Below are 20,765 nucleotides of genomic sequence, written 5' to 3'. Positions count from 1 at the left end.
AGAGCTTAGGAAGCCAACCCTGGGAGAGGAGAGATGCCAGATGAGAGCTTTATAGCCAAGGCCAGGGCTGGGTGCCAGCGAGATTGTCTGATGCTGCTGAACAGATAGAGGAGAACCCGATGCCAGAACCCAGAGGGAACTGCAGTGCCCGGGCACAAAGGCTTCGTGACACCTTTCAAGTCTGTGAGGAGAGAGAAGAATGACACTTCACTTGGGTGCAGCTAGTCCTGGGGGAGCGGGGATGCTGCTCAGATGGCCACCTGGGAACACCTTCCTGGCTGGGGATGTCAGGCAGAGACCTAATGGAGACAACCCCATGGGGGCTTTGCCCAGGCTGGGCTGACACACATCCCGATGCACACACATGGTTGTGTCTGGTGACGCAGACAGACACGACTGTTTGGGCTTCTGTCGTTTCTTCTTCTCCCTCTATCAGCAGCATTGCACTCAAAGTCCTTGATCCCAGTTTGCCTGATTAGGGTCGTCACAATCCCTGGGCCCTGCCTGTGCCTCCTGGGGCCCCCTGGTGGATGCACCAAGGTTAAAGGAACCAGTGGAGGCCGAAAATAGGGCAGCTGTGGTGGTGCAGAGGGGAAGGCGGGGTACGGTGGAGTTTTTTCCACCAGAATTTAACGAGCGCTGTCCCGAATCTCTCTTGTCCCCCTGGGTGAATGATTTACCACGACAGCTCTGACCCTAGAAAGGACTTTGAGGGGACGGCAAAGTAAGAGGTTGGCCGCCTCCTTCGATTTCCATTTGGAGCACTCTGCAACTCTCCAGGGCATTGAGAAGGCAACACACTTGGAGTTTTCCCAGAAGAATGTGGGCTGTGGCCTGAGCAAAAGGTGTTTACTCCCTTGGAGGTGGGATTTTTATTGCTAGTTTCAACATCAAGGAGGTGTGAATGTTACGTACAAATCCTGACAATCAATACCACCTGAGGAAGGTCAGAAAGGGGCTGCACAGGTCACTGCTTCTCCAAGTTCAGAGGCACAGTTTGGAAGCAGCTGGGAATCTCGTGAAAATGCAGATTCTCAACCAGTAGGTCTGGGGTGGGGCCCGGGAGTCTGTGTTTCCGACGTGTCCCTGAGGCTTGTCCTCTGGACTAAGAAATACTCCTGTACCGTCCTGGCATTCTCCTCCACACACACCACCCCCGCCAAAAACCTAAAATAAAACCGGGGAATTGCATTTCCTGGAAGTGTCTTACATGATCCCAAATAACTGGGAAAGGACTGCCGTACGGTATTTAGGGCTTTAACTGTCGCCTCTGTTCCCGCCCACCAAGAATGGTCTTACACTAGAGCAGGTCAGAGGGTAGCGCAAAGGATGAAGACGATTTCATGGACAGTCTCCGGCAATCTTAAAGAGAAAACAGAAACAACAGTATTAAAACTACCAGATTTTGCTCTAAAATACATTCTTAAAGGTGGCTTGGACTGATATATAAGCATAACAATGACTAGAAAACATGGTTAAAGGCAAATTTTATTCTTTGTGCTTTTCTGTATTTCCCAAATTTTCTACAAGTGAACGTATATTGTTTTCTTTTTTTTTTTTTTAAAGGCTAAGCTTGAAACATTCTGGACTGTAGACGTGCATAGGCCTTTTCCCTGGTGCTGGGAACTAGAATGGAATCTTTAACATCCAAGAGCTGATACTGTCTAGACAGGTACACTCTGCATAACTGAACCTTTGGGGATGGAGGAAGGGCTAGGATCTTCTGGTGTTGAGGAGACCAAGCTGGCAAGGCAGGTTGGCGTTGAGTCACCATTTGGCATTGAAGGAGGGAGGGAGACGGCATGTGGGGAGCACCCGGCCTCTGCCTCCTGAGGTCATGCTGACTGCTTGTGGCCCAAGGTCTGATTTATTTTAGTTTCTATGTCTGTGAGCAAGGCCAGTTTGCATAAATGATGGTCTGGCGTTTTGATCCATGTTTACGAATCAATGAGCAGACTACCAAAATCAATGAACTGTGATCGTGTGCATTTTATAGATGAGAAAAGGCAGGTTGGGGTAGGGAGGTTGGAGAGGGTAGAATTAATCACGGAAATGGAAACTTCATAACTCAGTTTCCCTCCCAAGGCATTTCCTTTCCTTCAGGGATTTCCAATCTTTGCAAGAGACAGTGCAGCGTAACTCTGGATAAACGCAGTCCTCTCCTTATCGGCAGGGTGCTTTGTATACAGTAGGTACTCATTTTTTTAAAATACCCTAATGTTTCTTTCATAATGGTCTGAGTATAAAGCGCAGAGCAATTTTAGGAAATTGCCATCTTTTCCCACTGGTAGCAACAAGCTTTGCAAAGAGGTTTGCATACGCGGTCACCAATACCTATTTGTTAAATAGAATAAAAGAATATTGAAGAGACAAGATTTAGGAGGTCTGAAAAAACAAAATGGATTGCTACGAAATGGGAAAAGAGCTGGCTCTAAAATGTAGTAATGTTCTTTTATGTTTACACATATAAGATGGCTTTATAGGTTTCACGTATGTAATTTCTAATGTTTGAGAAAATAAAATTATAGGAGGGCTGCCTTCTCAGGTCCCTCAACCCTCTGTTCAGGAATGAAGACTAGTCTTCTGTTAACAACGTGGCCGATCTCTCTGCTGCTTTTTTGCCAGGCCTACTCAGATTTGAATACCCTTCGTCCTTCATGCTTGGGCTGCAAAGGTCAATATAAGTGACATTTGCTCTTTTGCCTCCAGTCTTCATTCCTCTGGGTCCTTTGCTGACCTAGACCCATGACCCTGCCAATCAGTTGTCCCTTATTTTCATGGCTTCCTCTAGAAAAAAGGAAAAACTCCTTTATAGGCAGGTACGAACAACTGATAAGTTTAGAGTAGCCCAGAGAAGTTGCATTCCAGGCAATTCCTCTGAGGCTCTCTATTACCTCAGGGAAGGCTCCCGACCTGCAGACTCACCCTGACCCCCATACCTCTCCCCCATCACCATCCTATCCGAACTTACCCAACCTTGCCCCAGCCTTCAGCAACTTTGTCATAAGTTGGCCAGATGTACCAACAGGCCCCTTAATAGTGAGAATAAAGTGCATTTTTGAGATGATAGACCTTCAAATCACCCAATGTAAGCAACCCTGCCATTGGGTCCACGGGCCCCATAAAGACTGATGACAGATAAGTGAAGCTGTGGCCTCCGTGGTCTTCCCTCAATTGCACAGCACCTTCCTCTGGCCCTATGGACATCGGTGACTCACCAGGAGCGTCAGAGGACCAAATTGCTCCCTAAGTAAAGCAGATAAGAAGAAACACAAGGTGGTATTTGCTGGGGTGAATCATTGCCCTTTCAGCATGTTTGAACTGTCTATTTCTGATCCAAGGTCCCTGGATGAGCAAACTGATATATGACCAGTTAGATTCTCCCTGCAGTGGATTCAGCACATGCCCAAAGCCTCTGTCATAATGATGTGCACTCCCTGACCGCCTTGCTAATGGTAACTGGGCTCTGCACCATACGTACCAGGCTGGGAGAACCAGAAGACCAGATGTGGGCCCAGGTGCCCCTTTCCCCTGGCAAGAACCAGCCCCGAGTTCCCACAGTTTGCCATATCTTACCACTGTCCTACATCGAGCTCCATAATTTATTATGGAAAGCACTCTGCAGTAGCTGGGAAGACTCTCAGAAATCCCGCTGTGCTAGCACCAGCAGCTAATGAGAACAGTGTTTCATTTGCTGTCAGAGGCAGCATGGGCTGGAGTTCTCAGACCCAAGTCAAGCAAATACGAACTTGAGAAGGAAACTTGTCAGCAGAGGAGAAATCTGCCACTGTTGTTACACCAGGCTGCGGTGGTATCTGGGTTGGAACTGCAAGACCCCCAGTTGAGAGTACAGGTTGGAGGCCTGGTCAGGAGTCTGAGCTATGGTGGGCCACACAGACCCTGGAACTTTCCAGGGGATCCTCTTCACCAACAGTCACCCAGATGTGACACATTCTTTCTTTTTTTTTCATTTTTTAATTAATTGATTAATTTATTTATGGCTGCGTTGGATCTTTGCTGCTGCGCACGGGCTCTTCTCTAGTTGCAACGAGCGGGGGCTACTCTTTGTTGTGGTGCGTGGGCTTCTCATTGCAGTGGCTTCTCTTGTTGCAGAGCACAGGGTCTAGGCACGGAGGCTTCAGTAGTTGTGGCACATGGGCTCAGTAGTTGTGGCTTGTGGGCTCTAGAACGCAGGCTTAGTAGTTGTGGCGCATGGGCTTAGTTGCTCCGCAGCATGTGGGATCTTCTCGGACCAGGGCTCGAACCCATGTCCCCTGCATTGGCAGGTAGATTCTTAACCACTGCACCACCAGGGAAGCCCCTGACACATTCTTAGCTCACTGACAGTAATGGGTGTCTTAGTCTAACTGAGGATGTTGGATTGGGGCAACTGGAGAAATATCAGTGTGTGTGTGTGTGTGTGTGTGTGTGTGTGTGTGTGTGTGTGTGTGTGTGTGTGTGTGTGTGTGTGTGTGTGTGTGTGTGTGTGTGTGTGTGTGTGTGTGTGTGTGTGTGTGTGTGTGTGTGTGTGTGTGTGTGGCTTACCACTTACTTTCTGATCTGAGAGCAAATGTGATTGAACCGAAAAAGGCTCTAGTTAAGGCAAGTTACAGGCAAACATAAACATTACCGGTTTACTTCTTAAATATTTATCAGCCGAGACTTTTTTTTTTGATATTTATTTATTTGTTTCTTTGTTTGGCTGTGCTGGGTCTTAGTTGCCTCATGATCTTTTAGTTGTGGCGTGTGGGCTCTTAGTTGCAGCACGTGGGATCTAGTTCCCTGACCAGGGATCACACCTGGGCCCCCTGCATCAGGAGCTTGGAGTCTCAACCACTGGACCACCAGAGAAGTCCCAAAACTTGCTTATCTGGAGAGGCCATATATAACACAGTGGTGAAACTGACAGGCTTTGGCATCAGACAGATCTGAATGTGAATTCCAGCTATACTCACTGTGTGGCCTTGGGCAAGTTACTTAACTTTTCTAGGTCTCAGTTCCCTTATCAGTAAGATGGAGATGATAACAATAGTACCCTCCAAAGAGAGTTATTCTGAGGACTGAATGAGCTAATGCACTCAAAGTGGTAGAACAGTACACTATTTAACAAATGTTCAATACATGTCAGCTATAATCTTGGGAATGTGAAAGCTCATCATTTTTGGTAAAAGTCAAGTATATTTAAGTCTAATTTATGTACAATAATTGCCCCATTTGGTGTACATTTCTATGAGTTTTAACAAGCACATACAATCATGTAACCACCACCACAATCAAGATGCATCACCCCCAAAAGTTCCTCTGTGCCCCTCTGTCATCACCTCCTCTCCCCACCCCTAACCCCAGGCAACCACTGATCTGTTTTCTGTCCTTATAGTTTTGCCTTTTCCTGAATGTCATATAAATGAAACCATACAGTATGTAGGAGAAAGCTCATCATTTTTAAAGGCTGACATATACTTGACATCCAATACATTTCTAAGTAGATTTAAAGAACCAAGATACAATTTTCATTCCAAATCAGATGATATGTTTCCCATTGACTTATAGAAGAGGTATGATTTTCTCAAATGCCTCCCGAGTAGTTCCTTTATGGGTAAGTGGGTCTTTCTCATACACTGTCTATCAGTCATTAAGTCTCAGCCTTGAGTCTGGGGTTGGCAAGGAGATCTCAGGTATTCAGAAAGGGGAAGTACAAGTTCCCCTTCTTACCTGAATGGATAAAGGGAGGAGGAGAGAGTCATGTGAGGCAGGAAGTGAGTCACATGGCTCTCCATCTCTCCATTTTAGGGGAAGTCTGGGGAGCTGCAGAGAGGAATGTCAAGGGCAGGGGCATTCCTTTCTTTGTTTCAATTCATGGCTTGGACACTGGGATGAGGTTGCCTTGCAACCTCCCTGCCCCAAACCTTGGAGGTAGCCACTCTTCAGTAAGCCTGGTAGCACCACAACTATTTCAGTTCCCATGTGGCATGGAGGGACCCCAGAAGTCCCCTCGTGGAGGGGAAGGAGAAGAAGCAGCTGAGTTAAGAGTGGCCCACTGTGACCAGGGGAGGTGACCCTACAGCAGGGATCATGGCTAATCCCCAGATCAGGGGCTGGACAGAGGACATGGCTTGGAGGGTTTAACACCAACAAGAGGCTGCAGAAGCCAGGCAGCCAGGAATCAGCCCCAAACCCTGGCCAAGAGGCCATATGTTGAGTGCATCTCCAGTCCACCTGGCTGTATGCAAAGGTCAGCAGGGAGGGGCGATGGGCAATGGTGGGGATCAGAGCACCAGGGACATTTCTGGATTCTAGAACCCCTCTACCCTAGTCCCATGATGACTCAGTCAACACATCCCTCCCCGCAATCCCATCTCAGGGAAACAAAGGTGAGGGCAACAAAATCAGAAAGCCTAAGCATTTTCCCTCAATTATTGTTTGAATTATTGCAGCAGACTAAGGTGAGTCAGTAGGCAAGAGCTTGAGAGGAAGTCAAAAGTTGTTTTCTCAGCTAACTTGAGCATAATGTGTATAAATCTCCAGCCCCAGTGCACTCCCATTACAACTTCACAGCCACTTTATCTTAATTTCTGATCTATTACCTCTTGACAGTGGCCTCTAAAACCGTAGCTTTAAGAATCATGGTCTCGCAACCATAGTCCAATAGTGCAACTCATTCCTCTGCAAATAATGATTTTTAAAAGTTTGTTACTCAGAGCTTCCCTGGTGGCGCAGTGGTTAAGAATCCACCTGCCAATGCGGGGGACATGGGTTCGAGCCCTGGTCCAGGAAGATCCCACATGCAGTGCAGCAACTAAGCCCGTGCGCCACAACTACTGAAGCCCACGGGCCTAGAGCCTGTGCTCTACAAGAGAAGCCACCGTAATGAGAAGCCCGCGCACTGCAACGAAGAGTAGCCCCTGCTCACCGCAACTAGAGAAAGCCCGCACGCAGCAATGAAGACCCAATGCAGCCATAAATAAATGAATAAAAATTAATTAATTAATTAATTAATTAATTAATTAATTAATTTTTAGAAAGTTTGTTACTCAAATAGGCAGTCTGTAACCTGTCTTTAAGTTCAGGATTTCACCATCCAGATTTCTTCAATGAGCCCTCTCCCTTTCTCTTTGGATACACACAAAGGTACATCATGCCTTTAGATGCATTTCTGCATTTCCACAAAGCAATATGAGTTTTTCATAATGAGCAATTGAAATGGGATTTGGCTGCTAGGAGATTAAGAAAATGATTATAAATAACAGGAAAAACAAATGTCCTTTACTTGAGAGCAAATAAGCTTCATTTTAAAAAATTTATTTATTTAATTTTATTTATTTTTTGCTGCAATGGGTCTTCGTCACCACACGCAGGCTTTCTCTAGTTGCGGTGAGCAGGGGCTACTCTTCGTTGCTGTGCACGGGCTTATTGCTGTGGCTTCTCTTGTTGTGGAGCACGGGCTTGAGACGCACGGGCTTCAGTAGTTGTGGCATGCAGGCTCAGCAGTTGTGGCGCACGGGCTTAGTTGCTCCGCGGCATGTGGGATCTTCCCAGACCAGGGCTCGAACCTGTGTCCCCTGCGTTGGCAGGCGGATTCTTAACCACTGTGCCACCAGGGAAGCCCAAGAGCAAACAAACTTTAAATGTTGCATGTTACAGTGCCAGGGTGATCAAGTAATTAGTAGTTCCTATTGAAATAAGCTTAACCCAGGGAAACTGAATAGGCAATTATATTTTCCATGTGTAATTGGGCAGGAAAAATTATGAGATTTAAGAACGTGGAAAAGGAACTTCTTTGTACATCTCTATTAAAATCAGATGTTGGAGGGCTTCCCTGGTGGCACACTGGTTGAGAATCTGCCTGCTAATGCAGGGGACACGGGTTCGAGCCCTGGTCTGGGAGGATCCCACATTCCGTGGAGCAACTAGGCCCGTGAGCCACAACTACTGAGCCTGTGCATCTGGAGCCTGTGCTCCGCAACAAGAGAAGCCGCGATAGTGAGAGGCCTGTGCACCACGATGAAGCGTGGACCCCGCTTGCCATAACTAGAGAAAGCCCTCGCACAGAAATGAAGACCCAACACAGCAAAAATAAATAAATTAATTAATTAACTCCTACCCCCAACATCTTCTTTAAAAAAAAAAAAATCAGATGTTGGAACCCAAATGCACTTTAAAGTATATCATTATTTTATTATTATTATTTATTTTTGCATCCTTTTATTACTTTGAAGCAAGGAAATCAATCTAGGGAAAAAGTGAGGGTTGGCATCTTGAAATGCATTGGGAAATTATAAACTATGAGAACTATTGATAAAGCTGGTATTTATAGCTCCCTCAAGGATTTTATATTATTTACATCTAGACTATACACACAATCAACGCCCACTAATCCATTCCAGGTAATTAGTGCTGTTTCCATTTTCAGAGTCACACAAGACTCTTTTTGCAGCCAAATACACATGAGACAGAGATGTTCTGAGAGGGTCACTTGGATCAAGATTTAAAATACAACCATTTACAATAAAGGCCTTCCAAGCCAGACTGTTCATTTCGACATAAATTGGATCCAAATTGGCATCACTGAGGATGTATTTCTGGTATTCATCCACAAACACAAATTCTAGTGAGTGATGTCAGATAGGATCTGGGCATATAAGATGTCCATTGACCTGGTGAATTTCTGATTCTGAAAACTCTGGAAGAGTTTTCCCACAAATCCCACCTTCAGATTCTGTAGCCGGGAGAAACAAACAGGAAACGTTAGCAATTGTCTTTGACTTAGCACCTCAGTTCATTCCCCCAAGTCTGAAGTTCCCCTTTTTTTGGTGAGGTCTTCAGTTTCATACATTCATGTACTGATTTATTCATTTATTTGTCTTATTAGTTATTTACTGCTGTGTAACAAATTACGCCCCAAGACTTAGTAGCTTAAAACTACACGCATTTATTACCTCTTGATTTCTGAGGGTCAAGAGTCTGGCATGGCTTAGCTGGGTCCTCTGCTTCAGGGTCTCCCCACAAGGCTGTAATCAAGGCGTCGGCCAGGGCTGGGACTCTCCAGTCAGGAAGCATCCACTTCCAAGCTCGTGTGGTTGTGGGGAGGATTCAGTTCCTTGCAGGATGTTGGACTGGACCTCAGCTCCTCCTGAGGCCTCCCTCAGTTCCTTGCGACATGACCGTTTCCAACATGGCAGCTTGCTTCATCAAAGCATGTAAGCTGAGAAGGTAACTAGCAAGATGGAAGTTACACTCTTTTATAACCTAATAATGGAAGTGAAATACCATCAACATTGCCATATCCCATGGTCTAGAAGCAAGTTTCTTAAGGTAAGGAGAATACACAAGGCTGTGAGTACTAGCAGGTGGGGATATTTGGGGGCCATCTCAGAGGTTGCCAATCACATGTGTTAAGAATTTGTTGAGCCCCTCTTAGCTGTGCCAGGTGCTGGGGATATAGTGACGACCACCCTTCTCTCATCACAACTCACAACCTATCTGGGGGAAAGGGAACAGACATTCAATAGATTATTGCAATTGGTGATAAACACACTAAGTTAGAAATACAGGGAATAAAAGCTCCAATCCGGTCTAGGTTGAGGGAGGTAGGATATCAGACAGGGACATTTCAATGGAGACTTAAAGAAGGACTGGCCCAGGATAGAGAAGGAGGAAGGAAGTTTTCCAGGCAGAGGAAACAGCCTGTGCAAAGATACTGAGGCAGGAAAGACTGTGTTGTATTTGAGGGAAGAGTGACTGGAGAGTCGAGTGAGAGAGCAGGAACAGCAAGAGAAGGAAGTGAGGCCTTGTCTGCTGTCTTAAGCATTCTGGCCCATGGCCAGTGACCTTCTCAAGGAGGCCCTTGAGAAGTGACTTGGAGACCCCTTTGGCCACTTTTCTCTTCCTGAGGTCTCCTCTCTACTGGCCTGCAATCAGTCTTGAGGCTGTGACCATGCTCAGATGCACCTGAGTGCCTCATTCCTCTTTATCTTGTGATGATATCCTGCTGATATTGTACCATATAGACCCAAAAGCTCTTCCTCCTCCCACCTACAGGATTCTTCTAGAGGTTTTCAAGCAAAACCAGACGTAGACCCCTAATATGTAAAACAGACAAAAGCAGAACCACTCAGATCACAGACAGTTACAGGAGGAGAAGGTGCCCTTGGGAACACCTTTCCCCACATTCCCACGAGGGTTCCCAAGACACCTCTCTGGGGCTCTAGGACTCTGACAATCCTAGTTGGATAAACATGTCCCTCAGCCACAACTTTGCCAAATATTATTCCCAAGGACTCATTCTTTCAATAAACCTTTACTGAACCCTTACAATGTATCAGGCATGAGGGAGGCACCGAGCATATGAAGGAAGGCGATTAAGACAGTCTCCTCCCTCCGTGAACTCCCTAAGGAGGGATTCACGTGGGTGAATGACTCATCGCATTACGATGTGATGTGCAATAACAGAGGGTAAGGCAGGGAACCATGGTGGCTCAAAGGGGACACACGCAGAAAAGACTTCAGGAGTAGATGAAGCTTGAGTGAAGAGGAGTTTGCAGATGAACAAGAGGCCTGGCGATACCTGTCTCTGAGGATTTGCCCTTGAAATCACTCCCTTCCCCCTGTACCTCTCAGATCTCACCATCTAGATGGGGTACCCCCTCTCACTGGGCTAAAAGAGCCCTAGGCTTGCAGTAGAAAGGCCTCGAGTGAGCTCCCAGGCTCTATAACAACCATGGTGTAAGCTCATATTGGGTTTTAATTTCTCACAGTTCCTGGATTGAGATAGAAGTTGAGCAACTTTACACAGTTGAAGACCCCAAATTGTCTTTCCAAACTTCTCAGTAGAGGGACTGAGCAGAGAACACTGGGTATCCCACCTTAGAGCATTTCTCCCCAACCAAGGCTCTTTTCAGAAGGGGCAGTGGACCTCCTGTCTGCTGTCAGAGTCTTAGACTGGGGTCACTCATCAGGTCGAGCATGTTCTGTTGGCTTCTGGGGTTCTCCCTGATGGGCCTCGACAGTCCAGAATTCTAGGGAGAGCTGGCTTCCATTTGCTAAGTAATTATGCAGAGATTTGACTAATCATTCCTAACAACAACTAAAAGCTCGTACCAGTCCTAAAACAGTAAATTCAGTAAATTTGAAGTCTTAAAATAGTAAAGGATACAATATGCATTGCATATTGCATAGCCTCAGTATGCTGAGGCTATGTGATATCAGAACAACTGGCCATTCAGAGGAAAAGCCTTCAGGACCGGATGCTGGGTTGTGCAAGCCAGGCAGTCTGTTGTTTAATTGTTTTATCTGTGGTGACTCATACATCTTTAGCTTAGCCTCAGGCCAGGTTTGGATAATAACAGCAAAAGAGTCCAGCTCAACTCTCTCCTCCTCCCAAAGATCTTCCTTCCAACAGAAAAATAAGCTCTGTCTTTGTCCTACAAACTCAAACCACCTTTGGGTTTTTCCAAACATTGTAAGGTCCTAGCATATTCTCTTGGGACACCTACACCTCTTACCTTGTTTTTATAATGTTGATTACAATTTTATACTGTTTTTCTTCTCAGGGGATGCCTTTGACTACCAGAGTAGATGGTAAGCTCCTTTCAGGCTCAGGGAATGCTTTCCCCATATTGGAAGTTATGGCTCTTTGCCATTTCCACTAGACTTAGCACAGTGTCAGGCAAGTAGGCACTCTATAAATATTTGTGTGTGAATGAATAACCATGGCCTGCCCTGTGTATTATGCAGCCAGTCTCCCTGACATGAGGGGACCCAGCCGGGCATGTGTGAGGAAAGAAGGCAGTCTGGGAGGGCTGCAGGTGGTTCACAGCTGGCAGGCAACGTCCACAGACCCCAGGTCAAATACATGTGAAAATTAACATCTTTATGCCTCAAAAAAAAAAAGGAAAGAAAGAAAGAAAAAGAAACGCCCCTAATTGAACCTATATCAAGGGTGATTGCCATTTACTTAATCCCAGTTTGGACTACACATCACCAGGCTTCACTTGCACCCTTTCCTTTAGTTGTAAGTTAGCCATTTTTACCACATTTCACTTCTTTACCCTAGAAAGCATTTCCTGAAAACAGCCCACTGGAGGATTCTGCTAAGAGCAGCGAGTGGTTTTATTTCCTTTTCCTTCTAACTTATGCCATTTACTGAGATGGCAGGCAGTTAGAGTTTCATCTCCTTGAACCTTGGTGAAAAATTGAAGAGCAGGTAACACAACCAGAGTATCATCATGTGCTTATTTAAAGACAGAATTTGCTTTTTAGTGCAAGCAAGGAGACGGCATGGTCTCCGCCCTGGATAACATGTTGGGAGAGGGCTAGGCTTCTGTTCTGAGGACAGCCTCTCCCGGCTTTATGATTGTGGGTGACTCACTCAACCATCTGGCAACTTTCTTCCTGCCATTAAAGGGGAGAAGGAGAGTGAGGATATTACGAATGGCTTCTCAGGCCTAAGGATATTATGAGAATGTAGTGCTTTATGTCCATCCCTTCCAGGAAAAAGATTCACAAAAAGTGTGCATTTCTGGACTCACCTTTTCCATAAACTGGATTCTCTTCCCGTCTCCTCTGTTTCTAGCAAAGCGACCATTTTCTACTTGACACCTTTCCAGAGGCAATCGGTCAAGTCTTATCAAGTCTTCCTTTCCAAAGCCTGTGCATTTGTCCTTTTTTATACACCTCATTCATTTACTTAGTGACAATTACTAAGCATCAGTGAAATGCAAACCATTGTATTGGTTGCAGTGGATAAAAATAAGACTAAGAAGTGGATAGAAATAAGAAGAAATGGTTCTCGCCATTAAGAAGTTTACAAAGCTTCTGAAGGGTCACAGTTATCAACTATTTCTCAGGTATTTTCCTCACATGTGAGAAACTAAAGGTCCAATTTGAATCTCCCGACTGAAATCTCATCTATTTTCTCTATCAAGCATTCCACAGCCAAAATAAGATTCCTAAATAAACATTTTAATCATGTCATTTCATGGAGTTAAAACTTTCCCATAGCTCTTCACTGCTTACAGGATAAAGATCAAACTCTTAATTTAACTCAAGTTCAAGAGCTTCTAAATTTGGAATTAACTTATTTTCTGATCTTACTTCCCACAACTCCTCATTATAAATTTTCTGCTCAGACAAATTGGTCAGATTATTATGCTAAAATTGTATGTCCAGTCTATTTATTCATCTAGTTAAGAATGAATTGGATATCTTCTGTGTGGCAGTGCTATGATAAAAGGATGGTGTACACTGCACTCAAAGAGCTTACTCTTTAGACAAGGATACAGACAAATGAATTGACCATGACAATGACAGAAGGAACACTGGATGGAATTAAGCACTGGATGTGACAGGAGCACACAGAACCACGGCTAATCCAGCATTGCAGAAGTCAAGGAGCATCACTCGGAGAAAATGACATCTAACGTGAGCAGTTAGGCAAGAAGTTGAAGAAAGTGTGTACCAGACAGAAAACGCAGTGTGTTCAATGGCCTGGTGATGGGAACAGGTTGGGTTTGAGTAACTTAGAGAATGTGAATCAGAATGGGATATGAAACAAGTGTGTGGTGTGTGTGGTGTGTGTAGGGAAATTGCAAGAGAGGCTGAAGAGGGAAGCAAGCCCAGATCACTGGAGATCTCATCAATGAGGCTAATGGGTTTAGGCTGGATGGGTTTGAAGCAGCAGATTCTCATGACCAGATTGGGCTGTCATCCAGAGAATGCTGTACCCGAGTCCCACAAATCCGAAGTGGAGCGCTTGGGAGCATTAAGTAAGGTCTTTCTTTCTAGGATTATTGTTAATGATCTTGTTAAGATGTTTGATCAATTTCCTGCATTAGTCCTAAAAGTATGAGAAATCCAACTGAGTCAGTCTTTGAGAATCCAAGCTCTTATAGGGCCTTAAGAGAATAATATAGGAGATTTGCCTAAATGAATACAGAGACTAGTCTATCACCTGGTGGTATTTCCTATCAAACCCTTGCCATAAAGATAATAGCTATCGCTGGTTGAGTGCTCACTACAAACTCATACACTCACATGACATTGAGTGAGATACCTACTACTACACCCATTTTAGTGATGAGAAAAGTGACTCAGTTTAAGCAACTGGCTCGAGGTCTTAGGGTGGATTGTAAATATTTGTTTATTATGAACAAAGAAAGCTGGAATTTGAACCCAGAACTAGAACAGGTAATTTTAAGGTCTGTTTAGTTGAAATTTACTCTGTATTAATCAAAGATGTTTTAGGATATTTCCTTTCTGTCACCCTTCCTCATATGTCCAGGTGTATAGGCTGCTCTATGCTTTGCCTAGATTGGTAGGTATATAACAGATACACATGGCGTTGGATGAAGAAACGAGTAAAGGAAGGATGTACAGGGAAGAGAGTGAGGGGTGTTTTGGGGTGATTTGTACTGATGAGATATGGGTGAGCAGGATTTAAACCATGCAAAATGAGGAGGACTAATGCTTCCCCCACTGACTTCAACTCAGGCCCACACCTTATAGTAATAACCAGTTGGTTGGAGGGAAATTGCTTCTCTCCTATGGCCCATTTGGGAGGCGTGATGAATGGCTCCTTACATAAGGCTCCCTTGTATGGAGGACCACAAGTACACAGAACGGAGTCCTCCAAACACAGAGGCCCATGTCCAGGTTTTAAAAACCACCAACCAACCTGTACCCAGAAACAGCCGTTCATTTAGATGTGCAGGAACTGAACAACTTCAGAAATGTTCCAAGTCAAACCGCCCAGGGTAAAAAACAAACAGCAGCAGCTTGCTTCCAGAGGTTTCCAGGAATCACCCTGCCCAATAAAGAAAACAACGGCCAAATCTGCTTGTTAACCAGTTCTAGTCTGAGAAGATAACTCTGGGCCTCAATATTGTTTAACTATTTAACAATGGAAAAAACAATGAAAATGATCCAAGACCTTGAAAATAGGTTAGGAACTCAACGAGAAGTCAGTATTTCAGTTGATATCCCGCTACTTACTATCTGCCCTAGGAAGCAAGTGCACAGATGCTTACCACAACATTGCTTGTGATTGGAAAAAACCCAGAAAACAACCTAAATATCCATTAATGGGAGAAGACCCTTTAATCATGGGTCATGATTAATGACCCATGTGTAGTCATGTTATGGAATATCATACAAAAAGGAAAAGGAAATACTAATGGGTACTAATAAGTACTCGGGGCTAACTCTCCTTGTCAGTTGAGTGGAAAAAGTAAATTGCAGGATAATATGGACAGTTTAACAACCTTTAAGTATTAAAAAAGAGAAAGTAAAACTAACTTTGAGTAATGCTATATTTTTTCTGAGAGTAAATGTATTGGAAAAAGTTCTGGAAAGATACATAGCAAATGGATGAGTGGTCACTTCTGGAGAGGAGAACAGGATAGGGGGTGAGGGCAAAGTGGGGTCTTCAGTTTTATTTATAATGTTTTTGTTTGTTTGTTTGTTTGTTTGCGGTACGCGGGCCTCTCACCGTTGTGGTCTCTCCCGTTGCGGAGCACAGGCTCTGGATGCGCAGGCTCAGCGGCCATGGCTCACGGGCCTAGCCACTCCGCGGCATGTGGGATCTTCCTGGACCAGGGCACGAACCCGTGTCCCCTGCATTGGCAGGCGGACTCCGAACCACCGCGCCACCAGGGAAGCCCAAGACTTTATTTTTTAAAGCAGGTTTAAGTTCGCAGCACAATTAAGAGAAAAGTACTGAGATTTCTCACATACCTCTGTTCCCACACATGCACAGCCTCCCCATTATCAGCATCCCCTACCAGAGTGGCACATTTGTTATAACTGATGAACCTCCACTGACGCATCATTATCACCCGAAGTCCATAGTTTACATTAGGGTTCATTCTTGGTGTTGCACATTCTATGAGTTTGGACAAATGTCTAACCACATGTATCCATCATTATAGTATCATACAGAGAATTTTCACTACCCTGAAAATCTTCTATGCTCTGCCTATTTATCCCTCCCTCCACCCTCCAACCCTGGTAACCACGTTTCTTTTTACTGTCTCCATAGTTTTGCCTTTTCCAGAATGTCTTATAGTTGGAATCATACAGTATGTAGCCTTTGCAGATTTTCTTCTTTCACTTAGCAACATGCATTTAAGCTTCCTCCATGTTTTTTCATAGCTTGATAGTTTATTTCTTTTTAATGAATAATATTTCATTACCTGTATGTACCACAGTTTACAAATCCATTCATCTACTGAAGGACATCTTGGTTGCTTCCAAGTTTTGGCAATTATGAATAAAGCTGCCAAAAACATCTGTGTGCAGAATTTTGTTGAACAGAAGTTTTCAACTCCTTTGGGTAAATACCAAGAAGCATGATTGCTGGCTCATGTAGTACAAGTATGTTTAGTTTTCTCAGAAACTGCCAATTGCCTTCCCAAGTGGCTGTATCATTTTACATTCCCACTAGCAATGAATGAGAGTTCCTGATGCTCCACATCCTCACCAGGATTTGGTGGTGTCAGTGTTTTGAATCTGGCCATTCTGATAGATGTGAAGTGGTATCTCACTGTTATTTTAATTTGCACTTCCCTGATGACATATGATGTGGAATATCTTTTTATTTGCTTACTTGCCATTTGTGTATGTCCTTTGGTGAGGTGTCTGTTAAGGTCTTTGGTCCATTTTTTATTTTTTAAATTTTTAAAATAAATAAATTAATTTATTTTTATTTTTGGCTGTGTTGGGTCTTCGCTGCTGTGTGAGGGCTTTCTCTAGTTGCGGCAAGCAGGGGCTACTCTTCTTTGTGGTGCGCAGGCTTCTCATTGCAGTGGCTTCTCTGGTTGTGGAGCATGGGCTCTAGGGGCACAGGCTTCAGTAGTTGTGGCTCATGGGCTCTAGAGAGCAGGCTCAGTAGAGCTTAGTTGCTCTACTAAGGGCTTAGTTGCTCCGCGGCATGAGGGATTTTCCTGGACCAGGGCTCAAACCCGTGTCCCCTGCATTGGCAGGCAGATTCTCAACCACTGTGCCACCAGGGAAGTCCCTCATGTTATTTATATTAATGCTAATTTTTAAAAAAATCAACATATGGCATATTACCTTTTTTTTTAATTTTGTGGTTCTCACTGTTGTGGCCTCTCCCGTTGCGGAGCACAGGCTCCGGACGCGCAGGCTCAGCGGCCATGGCTCACGGGCCCAGCCGCTCCGCGGCATATGGGATCCTCCCAGACCGGGGCACGAACCCGTATCCCCTGCATCGGCAGGCGGACTCTCAACCACTGCGCCACCAGGGAGGCCCATATGGCATATTAAGATAAGTTTTATCTAAGCTTATTCTTCAGTTGTAATATTTCCTTGCCATGTTAATACACATGTAAAGAAATGAGCTGAAAAACAACTCACCTTGCCTTGTAAATAAAGTTCAAAAATTAGACAAACCCTGTGGTTTTTCCATGTTGTATTATAATTTTTAAAAATCCAAATGACTGATTTATCAGATGGATAAAATTGTATTAATGTCAAATCAAGAAGAAAAAGTTGGTAGTACTACATTCTTATTTTTTTTCTGTAAAATATTTTCAGATATTTTTCAATATCTGGATAGATCATGAAAGAGCGGCATGGTTGTGAACATCACCCATCATTCACGTTGCAGTAGGAAAAAGACGAGAACCTCGGGCCTGTATTTCAGTCCCATCTAAAGAGATCATCTCTACATCAGTATCCCAGAAATCCAGAGTCATCCTCAATCTCCAGGCAGTTTACGTGGACTGGACTTTCAGAAGTGCAGATGGTGTCAGGACCTGGAGGGACCCTGAGGCTGAGTGATGGGAAGGAGAGAGGTGTGGAGTCAGGAATAGAAGACAGTCACAAGTAAGTCGATGTGTTGACTTGTTCCCATTTCCCCAGAGATAGACTGACCATTTGTCAGGAAAGCATTTTTTAAGTCAACACTTCCAGCTATACACAGCCTAACTTAGCCATTGATGGGATCATTAAGATGTAGGATTAAAGTGAGAGGTCACTTCATTCCCTTTAGATCTCATGGTAGTTTTGTCAAGCCTAGAAGGCAGTGTGTGTCAGAAGGGTGACAATCAAGAGCCAAAAGGAAAAAACCAAACCAAACCAAACAAACCAACAACACAAAAACAAGCAACAAAGTCCTTCTAGTCTTTGTACTAGAGATGGTGAAGAGATTGTTCCTCAGATCACTGAGAAATGGCCTTAAGTTTTAACAATCAGAATTTAGACATATCATAATTTTGGTACAGATGTGATAGAGAGCCCGGGGGATTAAAAATCTAGTGATACATAGGGAAGTGGGTAAGATTTTCAGAGGAGAGAGTTAGTTAACATTGGAATGGGTTATATTGATGAAGATTGTTCAAAGGACATTTGTTCTCAGCAGACATTAAAACAGGATAGAATCTCACCCCACTTGGCCAATACAAATTAATTCTCAGGCCTCTTAAGATTTTACAACTCTATGATTCTCTATAGGGTGTAATAAAATTTTACTACCACATTTTTCCTATGGAATGTCATGAAACGGACATCTCTCAGAAGTGGATCATCCTGGTCAAAGTAAACCCCACTGCCTTATGCCTAACACAGCCACACATGGACACATAACCTAAGATTTGTGATTTGGGGGGATAATCTTCAGGACATTAAACAATGATCCTTAACACTGGATGCATATTAAAACTATCTGAAGAGTTTTAAAAAAATTGATGCTGCAAGACTTTCAGTACACTGAAAACTATAAAACACCATTGAAAGCAATTACAGAAGATGTAAATAAATGGAAACATTTCATGTTAATGGTTTGGATGACTTAACACTGTTAAGATGGTAATACTCTTCAAATTTATATACAGAGTCAATGCAATTCCTATCAAAATCCAGTCTGGCTATTTTACAGAAAGTGGTAAGCTGATCCTAAAATTCATATGGAAATTCAAGGGACCCAAAATAGTCAAAACAATCTTGAAAAGGAACAATAACGTTGTAGGACTCACGCTTCTCAATTTCAAACTTACTACAAAGCTACAGAAATCAAGACTGTTGGGTACTGGCATAAGGTTAGACATATAAATCAATGGGATAGAACTGAGAGTCCAGAAATAAACCCATGTGTCTATGGTCAGCTGACAAGAATGCCAAGACATTCAGTGGGGAAAGAATAGTCTTTTCAACAAATGGTGATAGGACGTGTGATATTGTGATTCACACTAAGATATGTTTGGTCTTCATCCCCATTTCTGGCACAAAACTTGTTGTGGATTGGTTATGATTTCAAATCCACTTGTTTATGACTTAAGTGAAGTCATTTGATCTAAGGGTGACTTTGTTTATCTCGAGGAAGCTGTGCCAAGATGATGTCATTGACATCTGCTGTGGATCAGCACGCAGTAGTTCAGCTATTGAGAGGTGTTGCTGGGGGGCTGATGGATCAGAACATGTGGAAGAGTGGCTAACACGTGATGGACATTTACACTTTAAATACCAAGTATTTGTGAAGGTTTACTGAGAGCATTCAGTCTGTGCAAGGCTATTCTTTGCTGACCAAAATAGCTCTCCAAAGAGCTTAAGACACTGGCTCCTGCCATGGCCACTCCTGGTCAGCAGTGGTGTTAAACCATGCAGCAGTCTCAGGAAAAGAAGGGACATCTGTTCCTGCCTTGTCAAGGCTATTCCTCAGAGGAGTGGTGCAAGCCGTGTAAGGGTCCCTGGAGCAGCCCACCTTACTGTCCAACACTGGCACCTTCATGCCACTAGCATTGAGCTCTAGCAACAAAAGGGACTTTCTGTTTGCGCTGGCAGCTGGATATCTGCTCTTGGGTAACTAAGCTGACTCTACTGAGAACCAGCTTGTGGAAAGGTACACCTCATCTAAATTTGGACTTACTTCTTTCACCTCCCCTCTGCCTGGGGCAGTAGTGTAATTCACCTATCATTGGTTTGAAGTACGAAATCTCTTTATTGGCTTATTAAGAGACATTATCCTATATGCTATTGGCTTGTGAAATATTACTATTATAAATTATATTACTGCCTTGAACCTGTGTTAAACAAATTATTGGCAAAGACAATCTCAGTCTCTGAGAATAATTCGCTGGACAAAACAGAACTCCCAAAACACTTGGAATTTCCTAAGTGATGAGAGCCATAAAGGTTTTTTGTTATGTTAATGAGGAGACTTTTGGAAAGCACCTAAGGATGGTAGCTGTTGCCAGGAGAATCAACCCTGTGATTTGAATGTTGGAACTTTCAGTCCCACTCCCCTGAACTCCAGGGAGGTTGAATCGATTGCCCATAGCCAGTGATTTAATCCATCATGTCTAAGCAATGAAGCCTCCATAAAACCCCAAAAGGACAGGATTCAGGGGCCAAGATGGAGGAGTAGACAGACCATGAGCTCACCTCTTCTCATGAGCACACCACAATCACAACTATTTGCAGAACAACCATCAATGAAAAAGACCAGAACCTACCAGAAAAGATCTTCTACAGCTAAAGACATAAAGAAGGAACCACAACGAGATGGGTAGGAGGGGCATACTCATGATATAATCAAGTCTTATACTCCCAGGTGGGTGACCCACAAACTGGAGAATAATTATATTACAGAGGCTCTCCCACAGGAGTGAGAGTTCTGAGCCCCATGTCGGGTTCCCCAGGCTGAGGGTCCTGCACTTGGAAGATGAGCCCCCAGAGTATTTGGCTTTAAAGGCCAGTGGGACTTAATTTTGGGAGTCCCAAAGGACTGGGGGAAACAGAGACTTCATTCTTTT

General features: G+C 44.0%; 1 long non-coding RNA gene across 2 annotated transcripts in view; it reads right to left on the bottom strand.

The window, feature by feature from the left end:
• Positions 1 to 827: 827 nt before the first annotated feature.
• Positions 828 to 20,765, bottom strand: part of LOC132497494 (uncharacterized) — a 51,880-nt gene continuing 31,942 nt past the window's right edge. Inside the window, exons 2-4 of one of the 2 annotated variants that reach the window (XR_009533605.1) lie at positions 14,672 to 14,800; positions 8,937 to 9,214; positions 828 to 1,362 (exon numbers count right to left, since the gene is read on the bottom strand). This is a non-coding gene — a long non-coding RNA (uncharacterized LOC132497494). The remainder of the gene's footprint in view (positions 1,363 to 8,936; positions 9,215 to 14,671; positions 14,801 to 20,765) is intronic. The other variant, XR_009533604.1, reaches the window with a different exon arrangement.

Source organism: Mesoplodon densirostris, chromosome 10 (assembly GCF_025265405.1).
Source record: "Mesoplodon densirostris isolate mMesDen1 chromosome 10, mMesDen1 primary haplotype, whole genome shotgun sequence".
NCBI lineage: Eukaryota > Metazoa > Chordata > Mammalia > Artiodactyla > Ziphiidae > Mesoplodon > Mesoplodon densirostris.
This window is presented reverse-complemented; position numbering and strand designations above follow the sequence as displayed.